Source organism: Struthio camelus, chromosome 3 (genome assembly GCF_040807025.1).
Source record: "Struthio camelus isolate bStrCam1 chromosome 3, bStrCam1.hap1, whole genome shotgun sequence".
In the NCBI taxonomy this organism is placed as follows: domain Eukaryota; kingdom Metazoa; phylum Chordata; class Aves; order Struthioniformes; family Struthionidae; genus Struthio; species Struthio camelus.
The window spans coordinates 118,926,197-118,941,005 of NC_090944.1; the positions used below are offsets into that span (position 1 = coordinate 118,926,197).

At 39.8% G+C, this 14,809-nt stretch overlaps 1 protein-coding gene across 4 annotated transcripts in view; it reads left to right on the forward strand.

Annotated features, from left to right (window-relative positions):
* Positions 1 to 14,809, forward strand: part of LOC104140363 (uncharacterized) — a 66,549-nt gene that overhangs the window by 47,514 nt on the left and 4,226 nt on the right. For all 4 annotated transcript variants that reach the window (XR_011140444.1, XR_011140445.1, XR_693288.2 and 1 more), the window contains one exon: positions 14,214 to 14,268. The gene's annotated coding sequence lies outside the window, so the exon portion shown is untranslated. The remainder of the gene's footprint in view (positions 1 to 14,213; positions 14,269 to 14,809) is intronic.

Here is a 14,809-nt window from a genome sequence, read left to right on the forward strand (position 1 = left end):
TCACGTGTACAGATGAGGCTTGTAGGATGTCTTTGGCTTCTGTGTAAACGTGAAACTGTGTAAATCAAACTAGGCTGTAAATCTTTCTCATCCCTGTTGCAATCTTATTCCTTCAATGCACAAACTGTAAAATACAATTCAGGGGAAGCTAGAAAGACGATAGTAAGGTTTATTGAAATAATGATCAGTATAAAGACCCGATCTTGATATCCTCATATGATGTAAATTACTGAAGCCTACTGTCAGTATCTGTTAAATGTGTGAGGGCTGGAAATGAATTGTATTGCATTTTTAATGTCAGAAGAAATATATTTGGCATAAACTATTTCACAACCTGGTTTACCCTGCCTGTATTAAGAACAATTGCAGTGTTTTTTCTACAAAATGCTATAATCTTTTTGGCTGAAATCTGCAACATTTGTACACATCAGTAATTTTACTTATGTGAATAAATTTATTGAAATCATGCATGTAAATATTTTCAGCATGGAGCCCTGACCTGTGTAAATTCAGAGAAGGGATTATAATGCCTGTCTTTCGGCTCTATTGTAATAGAACTAATATTTTTAAAATATATCAATAACACACTTATAAAAACTTCAGCAGCAAGTAGTTTTTGTAAAATATGTTTTAAGAAACAGTTAAGAAACAATTTAAGAAACAAGCACGTTACTTGTATTTAGAAAAAGAGAGAACTTTTTCAACTTAAATAAATTAATCGTAAAGGCTGTGGGCCACGTCAAATCTGATATCAGTGTTTACACTGCTGTTGATTTCAGTGGCATTGCACATGGTAGATCAGACTCAACTATCAGCAATTTGGGGACCTTCCTTACAAAAGACTGAAGTCTAACTGTGATCAAGCAAATTTCTGCTGAAGTTACGTTCATACCAGCTAACTTTAGACCATGTCACCTGTTAGCCCCAATTTTTTGCCAAGTGGTATACTTAAAGCGATAGATTTTGGTCTTTCTGTGGATGCATTGGGACACTCAAATATATTCTGCCATTGAAATTCTTGGCCAGCTCTTCCATCTTAGTCGAATACATCTGGATAAAGTCTAAAGTCAGGTTAATAGCTTCCACTGCTGAAAGGCCTTCACCGATATAGTAAAGGAAATGTGTTCTGTTGCCTAGGATTTTCTGCTACAATATCTGTCTTACTGAGACAGTAAACCTACTAAGATATGTGGGTTGTTTTTTCTTGAACCATTCAAATGTAGGCATTCACAGACTCACGCGTCAGGTCTTACAACTCATATTTGCTAACTGTGCTGTAGCGTAAAGGGGCGTTAGAGCCGTGCGTCTGTGCCGGGAGGAGCTCACCTGCCAGCCTCGTGCTGCTAAATGTCAGCAGCACACCGGCCCTAGAAACGCCTGGCTCATAAGCTGAGGCACTTTTTATCTACTTGGAGCCTGACTGACATCTCTGAACACTGTTGTATCTAAGCAGCTTGAATATGTGACCTCATTCCTTAAATACCATCAGTTGAACAGCTCTTGTTGCTAAAAGCAAAAGCACTGTTGATTTTCTGTTGTGCAAACTCCTACAGACACTCTTAACAAGTGCAAAGTCAACCACACCTTCTTCCACCACGATTAAAATAATTGCTTATGTGTAGCAATCGCAGCGTACCTGTAGCCGTGATGGCGGGGAAGGTATGGCTTGTTGTTCTTTCGACATTCGCTTTATGTTAACACGGGACCGTCATGGAAAGCTCTCGCGGGCGGAATAACGGTAGGAAACAGACCTCGAGGAAAATGATCTCGGAAGGGTAAAGTAGCTGAATGTTTTTTTTCTTATACTGACAAGTAATTTGTTAACTCACAGCATGGAGCTAAACTGAGGGAAGACTGGAGTTGAGCCAAACTTTGCAGTGAGATAAAAAGAGGCCAGGATCAGCTTTCTCATTTTGTGTTGTCTTTTAATGCTGTGAAATAAGCCCTCTGCAATGCAGGGGTGTATCAGTACTTTGTTAAGTATAACAAGGGTTTTAAAAACACAAGCTGTGCCCTCCATTCAAACCTAACGATGTGTTCCTCTGGGAACGATGTTAGTAAGATTTTTCCCAAGAGGTGATTTTTGGAAGTCGAATTTTTACTGGGAAGCTGAAGTTTAAGAAGAAACTTGAAACTTTTATCTATGAAAGCCTTTTTTGTGAGAGGACTGATGTGACTATTCCCTACAAAGATTATTAAAAAAAGTTTTTGAATATAAATAAATAAATAAATAGAAATGTATTTAATGACTATTGTTTAAACAGTCTTTCCAATTAGTTTGAGCTTCATGCTTAAATTAATATTCTGAAATGCAGTAGTTACTGTATATTTTCATACAGTTGTTTTGCAGATGCATTTGTTACTATAAAGGCAAACTCTCTCACTCGTTATGCTTCATTGCTACTGGTGATATTGAGGCAAGTGCCAGAAAGGCCTAAAGAGGGTTATAGGACTGGAAGGATATTCAGATAATCACCCGCTTATTTCATACCATCTAGTCCCCCCTTCAAAAAAAAGCTGGATATGCTTTGTTTTAAATGTGCTTATTTTCAGAATATAATCTAATTTTCTTAAAGTAAAAACATTTTCATATAGCTCCAGCTCTTAGGTAGAGTCCTGCAAATGCCTTGCTGCTAAAGACAGTTTCAGTTACTGAACAGAGCAGCTTAAGACTATAAAGATGAACGCATGTGTACAAGCACTTGCTGAGGCAAAACCTGTTAGCTGGTATACAAGCAAATAGGAGTGCTTATGTTTTATTCATGGGGTGAGGGTCAAAAGAATAATTAATCATTCTCCTTGAACTGCGTATTGCATATAGCCGTGCTTTACTTACTGAAAGTTTTACTGCATTGAAATAAAGGTAGATTATGTGGACTGACTGGTCCTAGGGAGGAGACCTCACTGCTTTTAATCCTTTCATCCAATAACGTGAATTATCATCGGGATCAGTGTATGACTGTCACCTACTTCTAATAGCGTAGCTTTGCTGGTCACAGTCGGTGGGACACTTCTGCGGGAGGGAGGTACCAGACGCAGCGAAGTCACCAGTCAGCTGGGCCCGCCGTACGCGCCCTGGCGAGAGAGAGGGCTGAGCTGAGCCCCCTTGGCCCTGGGGAAGGTGAGGGGATGGCTGCGTTGGGCAGGCAGCTTGGATCAGCACTCCCCAGGGCTTTGAGGGTCAAGAGGAAGCACCTTGAGGCCAGTATTGAATCTGACTGGCAACCAGGGCAACTGAGCCACTAAGGGAGTTATGCGCTTATTCTGTTTGCTGCCAACAAAAATCCTGCCAACATCTTTTTGTAATAGATGAAGTCTATTAATTCTGCATGCATACACATCAGCAGAAAGGGTCTAACGTTACGCTGGTCTAAATGGAACAAAACAGAGACATGAAGAAGGATAGTCACATCTGAAAGAGGCAAGGAAGCATGTTGGCAATATTCCCAAAAAGAAAGGGGAAACGTTTCGCTCCCATATAGGCACTGGTTATGTGCTGGACCAGAGTGCAGCTACATCCCTAGGCTTGAGGAAGAGCAGTACGAGAGGCTGGGGAAGAAGCGCAGAACTGAAATTGGTATCTAGATAACATGTGCTGCGCTCACATCGCCTTCGTTTGCAAGAGGCTTGTTAGCATTCGGAGTAGGTACCCGCTGGGTGCTCTGACGACGGGCAGCAGGGGCAGGTGGAATAGTGGGACGGTTTTTAATTACATCTCTGTGATGTCGGCATACGAATGAAGTTTAAACTTCTTGATGATTTTATTAGAATTCCATAAGTGAAAAACTTACAGCTGAAGATAGCGCTGTGAGCAGACGCCTAATGACTGATTTAATAAAGTGGTTAAATCCACTGTAGGACACAAACTTCTTTTAATTCGAAACACTGGACAGTTTCATGTTTCTGTCACATTTTCAGAGGAAACCAAATATCCCGTTATATTAAAAGAAGCTGGGGGACAGGGAGAATGACACTTATATCAGCGCTCTGTAAGAGGTCAATGACAATTTTAATTGATGCTATTTCAGTTCTCGTGGTATGGTTGCTAACTAGAATAGAAATATCTGAACTGCCCGTTCTTAGAAATATGCAGACCTTATTCAGGAGAAACTTCAACTGAGAATCAAGTACAAAGATTAGATGGAATCTGCAAATAAAAGAGAATGGGTGCAGCTACAGTTTGCGTTTTAGGGATACGTACCATTCCATTGTTTTCGCAAAAAATACAGGGGTTGGCAACATTAGCTTGTTTTCAAGGATACAAGTTAACTGTTAAGCCAGATACCGTTAAAAATACACCTTACACAAAAAGTAGTATATAGTTTAAAAAAAAAAAAGATTACTTCAATTTTTTTCTTAATTTTTAGATTTTACAGAGTTCTTTTATGGCTTGTTCTGTATTAGCCTGCGATCACAGCATGGCCCTACTAAATCCATCTGTTGATTTCTTTGGTGTCAGTGTTGCATGCCATCCCAAACAGAAACGGGATTACTAGAGTAAGGGGAATATTATGGGCTCAAGTTAGAACAATAGTAGTATTCACAGTTTGTTTTGCCTTTTTCAGATATACAGAGGAAGATCACTGAAGGGCATTAGAGACAAAAGTGGGAAACAAGACGTAGCTAATTTTGAGGATAGAGTATTTTTAGGTTTGTCTGTGAAGAGACATACTGTTACTCATTTCAAGAAAAAAAAAAAAGAGAAAAAGTTCTAGCTTTTGGTCTTCACTATGAGATAAAAGTTTGTTGTAGGGCGTTGGGAAGTACGTTCTAGCTTGTGGTGTATGGGTTTGTGAAGAGAGGATGGTCTGTGGACCTCTCTGGACCAGACATCAGGAAGGTGGCGTGTGGGAGTCAGGCGGTCTCATCCGCTTCCATGTTCCTGTGATCCGCGGTGAGTGTCGTACTGCAATTTAGCTTGGAGTAATATGATTCTGCCCCGAGAGATCTTACGGTACTTTGTTTTTCACACGACCCACCTTTCATTTAGTTAATTTTGAACCTCTTAAGCCTAACTGTAGCAAGCCAGATCCTCAGCTAGCATTAATTCCCAACAGTGTGTTGATTTCGGCAAAACAGCCTGGATCTATACAAGCTGAGGACCTAATACAGTAACCGTTTGCATGAGAAGGCCATATCTGAACTTAGTGGCAATTCCTCTAAGCAGATAGTATGAACTCCCTCAAGCTAACCTAGCTTACCTAGAGCTTACCTAGATCGGTAAGAATTAACTTTTCCCGGAAGCAAGTATACATTTGCATGATTTCACACATTTCCAGGGTTGTCTTTTAAAAATAGCGTAGTCTAAAAATGTCGTGAAGAGGCACAGCTGCCAGAGGGCTGTGCTAGCCTTAGAGCGAGGCTGTGCTCCTCACACGGCGGAGCTGCGCGGAAGAAAAGCCCCCTGTGGAGAAACGGGAGGGAGAGCGTTGCCGCAGGGTGGCCGTTGCGCCCAGAAACTGCTCTGCTTCCTCTCGCAACCCAGCTCGGTCCGCCAACTGCTACAGCAAGGTGAACGTTTGGGGATGTGCTCTTGTGGTACTCCAATGCCTCGCGAGCACGGAGGATTGTTTTAGTATTGACGACTTTATGCTGGGACAATACCAATTTTTTTGCTTTAAGTGGCTGCGTTTTTTCCTCCCCCCCCCGGCCCTGCTCCCTGTGCTTCATGGTTTCCACATGCCCAAGCTCTTGCGAGTTTAGCTCATTTGTCTTTCTCACTTGATCAGAGCAGACTCTGTGTCAAGCGACTGCGTTGAAGACATGCTTCAGCTGAAGACGTAATATTATTGCATGAGTTAAATAGCCGCCTCTCTTGAACCATTCATTTCTGAACGTGAATAGCTTTTGCTTCCCCCCCAAGTCTGAGGAACTGTCCTCTGGAAACTCTAGCATGCTTTCGAGGTTTTTGGTGAAGTCTCTCTGAAAGGCTTTCACCTCATTAGCTTCTTAATAAAGGTTTTGTTTACTATTACACGTTCAAATGTCTTTTTGGCTATTATTTGTGGGGGGGGGGTTGTTGCTTAACAGTCATTTGAGTTTAATCTGAGTGCACACATGTGGAGATTCAAATTTTTTATTATTTATTGAATGAATGTGTGGTTGTTTTGGAATATTGTTTAACTTGGTGTAATCCCTTCCTATTTTAATATCTTTATATAATGAGAAAGGACAGAAAGGAAGGTCAGGCTGTAAAGTCAGCCCTCGTGATATTAAAAACACTATAATAACGGCCTCTGAATTTATCTTGCACCAGATGTAATAATTTCATCCTCCTGCCCTCAGATGCCCATACACAACTGCATTTCACTTCAGTAACAGTTATGTGCACACGCCTGAGAGAAAAATTGGAGCTTAGAAATAAGTTTTGAATGAAAAGGAAGAGCAGAGAAGTACCATAGGCTTAAATGTATATATAAAATAACAGAACTGAATCAAACCATTAAAACATTCAGTAAAGCAAAGTAACTTGAAATTAGATTTTTGACACTGTTTTTCTGCCTCACATATTTTTCAGCTAGTAAGGAGGATTTCTTGCCCTTTCCTTTCCTCTTTCTTCATTCAAAATGATGGAACTGAGTCAAACCTTTAATACATTCACTGCAGCAAGGTAACTTGAAATTAGATTTTTCATTGTTACTCTACCTCATCTGTTTTTCTGCTAGAAAAAGGAATTTCTTGCCCTTTCCTTTTTTTTTTTCTTTCTTTATTTTTTTACAATCTCTTTATATTGGACTCATGAAACATTGCACTCTTTTTCTCCAAACCTCACATATCTGGCCACGGGCCACTTTTCAGAAACTTAGGGATACAGGTTCCACTTTGTTCTGCCTATTTTCTTTCTTCTCCAGCTGCTGCTAGCGGACACTGCTCGGCTTGTCCTCCCCTCCAGGCGGCAAAGCGCAGCGAACTTGCTCAGCTGTTACTCCCCGTTTCTGTGCCCAGGTTTCCATCTTTTCCCTGTGCCATTTCGAACTGTTCCTCACACAAGCATCGCTGACATCTACCACAAAAATCCTAGCTTCAGTATCGCGCTGCTCCTCCTGAGAAAATGACCTCATTCAGAAGCATCGACAGGCGTAGACAGCCGTGCTTTGGGCTTGCTGTGTTAGCTGGCCATTATTTTTGGAAGAGCACCGCACAGCTTATGGCGGCGTCAGAGTTTCTCTAGAGCAGCGCCGAGAACACCAGCTCCCAGCGTTGGCTCTTGCAGCAATCTGGTGCGTTCCCCGTCCCGGTGTGGCCAAGCCCCAAGCCCGCTTGTCTTGCCGAATCCCATGTGCCATTGTCCCAGGGGCTACGGCTACGTACGCTGCATACGCACGTGTGTTGCCATCTATGTGTTGCCAATACGCAGCAAAGATTTTAAAACAAATGAGTCATGTGCTGACGTGAAGCAGAATAAATGGAAATGCAGTTGTTCTGTAGGGCGTGCTATTAACGTTCTGGGCATAATGCTGCCTCTGCGCTTTCGGTCTAGGTTACCAGCTAGTGCTCCAGCAACTGGTTCGGGGTACTTAGAGCTGCCGTGTTCTGCCCATCAGTGGCGTTGTGAGAAGCCTGATTTAAAAACAAAAACAAAAAAACCCCAACCTGTGCGGAGGTATTTATGACTATGATGTCCGTGCTGTATCGTATAGGCTCTCTGCTCAGGATTGCAGTTTCATTGTGTTAGGCTCTGTGAACAGGAGTATATGTGATCTTCGCCTTAGGAGCTCCCAACAGAAGAAAACTCACAGGAGTGCATGCCATTAACTATCATATAATAGGTAACGCCTGTATATATGCTGTGTACTATGTTCTGGTCTGCCTACATATCTCAGCTTAGCATTACGGGATGCTAAGCTTAGCTCGCTGAGAATCAATTTTTTTTAAACCTTTTTTTTTCTGCATGTATTTATGCATTTCCTTGCTTGGTTCTAGATCTGTCATTCAAATCCAAAACAAGAGAAATCAACTAGCCATAAAGGTGGGCGGCAAACTGACTACAGCTTTTGTACTGACCTCTTCAATTTGTCGTCACCTCATTTTTTCCCAAACACCCCCACACAACATTTTTTTTCATCCACCTATTGTCTTGGGTCTTGTGAACTGTATGTAGGAGGAACTGACTTCTTAACATGTCTCTACATCGTATAACCAGCGAGCCTTGACTGGGATGTCTAAGCATTATGCAGGGTAAAAATGAGCCTAATTAAACTAAACCAAAACCAAACAGCCTGCCATTTGACAGTGTATTTAGTTCTTGTGGTTCACGTTTTGACAACATGAATTTATCAATATATACCTACATAGACCACACACAATTATAAATGTATAAACATTTAGGCTGAAGAAATACCCACAATCTGTACTGAAATTTCCAAGAAGAGAGGTTGATAAAATCCCTAAACATTATGGGATTTAAAATTTATATATTTAAAATTATATATTTTAAAATATTTTAAAATTATATATTTGTAGGAAGGCAATAAAAATTTACATGTCATTCAGTTGCAATAAAAATGCTCTAAAATTGAGTCATTGTATCATATACTATATATTTGTATGGGTGCACCTGATTTTATTATAAAGCAGTTCAAATAGTACTTGCTATTACTAAAGAACATGGGAGGTAATATCTGTTTTTTTGGAATAGTGTGTTTGTCTTTATTTGACTGCATTTGGATGGATGCTATATGAAGTAACAAGAATTAACAAGTCCTGGGCTGTTTTAGTCTGAGGGAGTAGAGTTAATAGTTTCAGATTGTCACCATTGCTTATCTTACTACTCCGCGGGACAGCAGCCAGAGGTCTAGTCCATCTTAGCATCCCTTTTTGTCTGCCCCAACTGTCTTTCCTCTCGTCTCAGAGAAAGATGCATAATTTATAAATTCAGCCTCCTGGGGCCACCACAACAATGGATTAAAAAAAAAAATGCCTTGGACCAGGGCAGAGAGGCTGAGTCTGCAGACATAGCGACCATCACCCATTTTGCAGAAAAGCCAGGATTAAGTCTTGATGGGATTATTAGGTTTAGTTAATACAAAATGCATATACACCTTAGTATTCTACAATCTTTCTTTTTAATATCATTAAATAAAAATAAAGAATACTTTTTTTTTTCAAAGAAAAAGCTCAGCAGAACTATTGAACATCTGTATGAACTTCCAGTTATAAGAGGGACTAAAACAGATCTGATGAGCAGCAGCAGGATGAAAGTGATGTTAGCAAGGGATTTGCCTAAAAGTGGACTGAATTTCAAGATTCCTCTGAGACAAGAAGAAGCTAAACCTGGTGCTTGGAAAACCTCTGAAAAGAGACACCACATGAGTGGTCAGAGGTACAACTTACCGTCACATCAGTTACGTACACATGCCAAAGCATGAAGAAACTGCCCCTGTATGTTTTGTCATCACATAGCTATGGAACAAATAGAGGAATTCTTAGCTTTAACAAGACCAAGGAGCAAGGAGGCTGTCTTCTGATCGTCAAAAGGATTTATTCGAAATGGCAGCCAGCAGATCTGTTGTTTTTATTTCATTCGTTTTTGCTGGGGTACTTAAAAAGAGTTTTATACCGTATGTAACATTGTGTGCAGAGAGAACAAATAAAGCTGATGTGACTGCAGTGGCAGCATAGAAGCATGCACCCCTTTGCAGGTCTTATTTACTTGTTATTTCTCTAGATGAGCAATTTCTTTTACCTAGACTATAATGGTGCAGTGTCAAAAAGCTGCTTGTAATCGCTCAGTGAGGTTGGCTTTACACAAAACTACACAGTGGAAGCATTATACGATTTTATTCTTTTTAGAGCAGTCTTTTGAAACTAATTCGCCAGAAAATAACACATTTCCTTTGGATTTCAGTTTTTACAAGCTGTGGACTATACTGAAGTCCCTGTCACTAATATTAAAGTTTTTGTGCTACTGGCTATGGATGTATACAGAAGCTAAAGTATTTTGAGAGGCCTAGCTAAGAGCTTGTTGTTTGTTTTAACAGTCATTGGAGATTCTGAATCTGGGACATAAAAAACGAATGAGTATATAATGATTATTTCAATGATTTAATATAAGTAGGGTCACATGGTCACTTAGTATCGTAAGAGCTGTAAAGCTTGTAGGTACTGTGTTGAGTTTGAAATTATGATCAAATACTTTTATTACCCACCTTATAAACAGATGTTTTAAAGCATCCCAAAGTTAGGGGCTGTTTTCAGAGGTATTTGTAAAATCAACATTTACCACTAGGATCTGATGATAGATCATAATATATAATATAGAAGCTATATCAGTGCTATATTAATGAGTAAAGATCCCATACTTTCACAGAACTTTTTTGAGGTTACATTGAATTGCCTATAAAAAAAGTGCTGGTAAAAAAATTAAATACCTCCCTGGTAACATTTGTCTGATTTGCGCACTCAGGCAGATTGTTAGTTGTCTGTCTTGGCTTTTTTTTTTCTTTCTGATATTAGGTGACATTTTAGAAAAAATAAATTTTAAGGAAGTCATTACTCTCACAATAAATCTAAGCAGGCATTTAAGTAATAACAAAAAAAAACCCATGCAAAGTGAAATGGTGAAGGAAGGAAGTTTCTGAGGGTAGATGCTGCCTACCATCTTAGTTCCTCTGTATTGGCTTCAGGAAAGCTGTGATACGCTCCATCAGACCCAGCAAACATTCTAACGGCACCAGGCAACATTTACAAGAACTGTGTCGAACCAGTGTAGTCAGCTATATTTTTAAAGACTGCTAGTTCTAAATTCTAATTTTGCTTACTAAAGGTTAAAGTGGCTAAGATGTGGATGACAAACAAATAACATATAGCTACCTCTAAAGCCAAATCAAGTGTGTTTTTTATTACCCCACGTATTGCTGCCCAGAACATGTTCAAGTGAAAGCTACCTTTATTAAGAAAGGAAGTTTATATTGTGATGTACCAGTTCTGTCATCTGTATTAGATGCTGTGGTGCCCACCTTGTATTTTTAATATAAGAGAGCATAATTTAGACTGAAAGAGTTTCACATACAGATTTATTACCAGAGGTAGATTTGGGAAACAGCTTCCTTTGGGAAGGACAACGGGTACCTTCGCATCCAGGCTCTACTCTCAGTCTGAAGATACAGGCAATATCGTTTATACAGTTGCTCTTGGTCAGCTTCCATCTTAACTATGTTATCCCACATCCTAGGACTGCGATAGGAACTAGGAGCATACCTGGTTATTCAGAGTGTTAGGATGGTTTTGGCGACCTAAGACCAAAGACTTACCCTCTCTTTGCAAAGAGCTGGGCAGGAAGGGAGCGTGCCGATGGATGTGCTAAATGACGACAGGAACTTTGTGCTGCTTAGCGCTAACCCATTCTTCCACCTGTCTGGAGAGACCCTTATTTGGCTATACTTTATACAAAACCAGGATCCTCACCATTTCATCATTCTTTCTCCTTGCCAATTGAAGAATAAATCTGCAATTTTACATCTAGTTCATCTGGCTTATGGAATAGACTTACTATTTGCTTGATTTTGAATTGATTTTCCTGGGAGGGAAATACTTGTATTTGTTTTAGGGGAAATTTAGACAATCATTATATAGTCATCATGTACATTCAGTACTATCTATTCAGTGCTATCATCTACTTATGTAGTTGATAGAAACGCTCTTGCATCAAATACACCGACGTATATTGGATCATCATGACTGCCTACTTGTAAAAGTAAAAATAATTAGCAACGAGTTCTTTAAATGACTTGAAAATTCTTGTGTGATAATCCGGAGTTGCTGCACTATGTGAATGTTTGTTCTTCATTAAAAGTAACAACAATACAAAACAAATAGATACCATGAGCCGTGTTGGAAATCTGATCTGAAGAAACACCAACAGCAAAAGGCTGGATTGGAGGCTGCTTTCTTTGACAACAGATCTGGTATTTTCTCAGGCAGAACTTACAAATCAGAAGCAGCTCATCTGATCTCTGTGAGAGCTTCCGTACTCTTTCCACCGTGTGCCTATTAATTTTCAGGCTTGTACTCTAAAACTTGCACCGTTTAGCAAGCTGATTCTACTTGACAGGATAAAAGGAGTTAATCTGACCTGATCGCCTGTGCTGAATAAGTTACACTTGCCAACCAGTCATGCCTTGGAAAACCTTAATAACCTTGATTTTCATTAGGAAATAAAGGGGATCCATGTCTCTTGTCATGTGCTGTTTTTTCCAGATCTTTTCCTTTTGTTTCTACTCCTTTTCAGAGTATATATCAGAGAGAATTCAGTCTACAAGGTTTATCTCCCGTTTTTTTCCTGTCCCTGCCAAAACTGTGGCTGCACCTAGGTAGCCTTCACAACAGTTTCACTAGTATGATTTACATAAAATATATCCCTGTCTACAACAGCCAGAAACTAGTTCCAAAACCAGTAGAGCTAGCAAATTCAGGTTTCCTGTAGCTTCAGGTCTTACATTGTTTGTATCTCTATCCTGGAATATCTTCAGCTGTTCTCACATCTCTCTCATCCTCCTTTTTGTTCTGCCATGAAAGACAGACATGGTAGTAAAAACGACGTACGTACAAGGTGGCTGCTGCCAAACAGCAGAACGGATAACAGTGCGAATGCCTCCCTCTCCACGGGACTGCTAATCAGCCCCCTCTGTAAGCCAGCCAGCTGCTGCTTTTTACAAAAACCACTAGCAATTTCTTATCCTTGAATCTTCTATCACAGCCATAGTTAGCTGAAATTGTCCAAAGTGTTCAAAAGCTTGAGTGTTTTAGGGGAGAAAGGTGAGGGAGATAAAGGGCTTCAGTGTATGATCAATTTGACATGGTACTGAGAAAGCAAGGTACTCATCTCGAAAAATTTTTTAGCTGCTCTATTTCTGTGTTGTCTAACCCACAAAAGGAGACAATCTCCCTAAACACTCACAGGGACAGGTGCATCAGTCTCATTCTCAGGGTTGTCTTCCGAAGGTGTTATACCTTCTCTCACTACCACTACCAAAGTGAAGACTCCAGCTGGCGGAGTTTGATAAAAGCAGCGATGAGTCACAAGTTATTAAGCGCTGAGCAAAGTGCTAGAAGATGGTGTGCTGGTACCGTCTGAAGTGAGGCAGTCAAAACCAGTACTGTAACCTCCAGGGCACATTTTGTTTGTACCTTTAAGGTTGGTAGTCCCAGAAGCAATGGCATTAATCGTCTTGCCTGCAATACGGGTGACAACAGTGTTGCTACTATCAATCTATTTACTCCTGGGGCATATTTGGGAGCCAAGGGAATAACTCTGAATGTTGATTACCAGACTCTTTCTTTCCCAAGTGGATAAATATCAATGCTTAAAAACAGCAAAAACTGATTTCTAACTTAGATTATATGCATTTTTCCTTTAAAAAATAAACCAATTTGGAGTTAAATTCCAAATCATTACAAATCATATGCATTCCTAAATCTTAAAAGCTATTAGAATAATTTAGATAAAATACTCCAGTTTCAGCCAGGGCATTCTTGCTGTTGGAGTTGTAATGTCACATCACCGAACTAGTCGAATCACTAGCTAGGCACCTTCAGTAAGAACGATTGAGTGCCAGATCATCTTGTGCCACCTGCATCTTCTCTTGGCTATGCAGGGAAAATCATCCTCAATTAGTTTGTTCAGTTAGTTCAGTTCAGTCGCTGGTCCATTCCAAGTTAAAAAAAAATCAGAGGTTGAGTATGCACATTGGACACCCCAGGCCTGGAATATCCAAATTCTGTTCCTGTCCTAAAACTACACTTGTAACTCATAAAGCTATTCTGTCTGTGCTCTAATTGGAGATGTAATGAGTACATCCTTCTTTCCTCACTGGCTGGCATTTTAATATCACGAAGGACCTGAAAGGTACTGGGCATCCATGGACTTTCTTCCCTCCACTGGAACCCCAGGCACACAAAGAGCGAGCACTGCTGGTTCTCTGCTTTAATTGCAGTGTGCTGGAAGTTCTCGTAAAACAGAACAAAAACTATGATCAGAAGCTTTAAAAAAAAGCTGTATATTAAGGCTGACAAGTTCAAATATAGACATGTACCCATGTGTAGACATGGGTAGAGTTTTGGGCGTGGTGAGATTCAAACTTGACGTTGATCCGAAGCATTTATGTTTAAATGAAAAGTAGGAGGGGAGAACATCTATTATAATAAATAATTATGACACTAACCTTGATCTGTTTGCTATAGATGTTAATAGTGAATGGATTTTTTGTATCTAGGTCTAATGAGGCTTGGTCCTGTTCTTCAGGAGTGTAAAGGGTTATGGCCAAACTGGTAAGTGAATAACTTGATTGTATTTCATAAAAGTGTCAGATACTGAAGAGTAGGGATTTTAAATTTAAAATGGTGAATTATCTGTATTTTGGATAGGTTGAAAGTTTTTCACCAACCATTTTGACTCCTCAGAAAATTTAGGAATGCTCACAGTCTCAGAAGACTTTACATTCTTGTATGTTTAAATTGCTTACAGTAAACTGGTGAATTGTGAAAATGGTATTTAAAAAGCACTTAGTGAATATCATTGTGCCATATTCCCATGGCTTTGTTTTTCTAATACATTGTTATTAAGGTGCGACTGGATGCATTTATTGGCTCGATTTTGCTATTAATCATTGCATCATTGTAATAATTAAACATAAATCTTCAGTCTTTATTTTAACTTAAAAACTTCTGACTCACTGGATGCTCTCTCAAACCGTCCAACCCTCACCCCTTTGACAGGGTAGAGAGGAGAGGACTTCCAGGAAAATACTTATTTTAAATCTACACCATCTGCCTTTTGGGATCCTGTTAGATCCTACAATTCAAGGAGCTT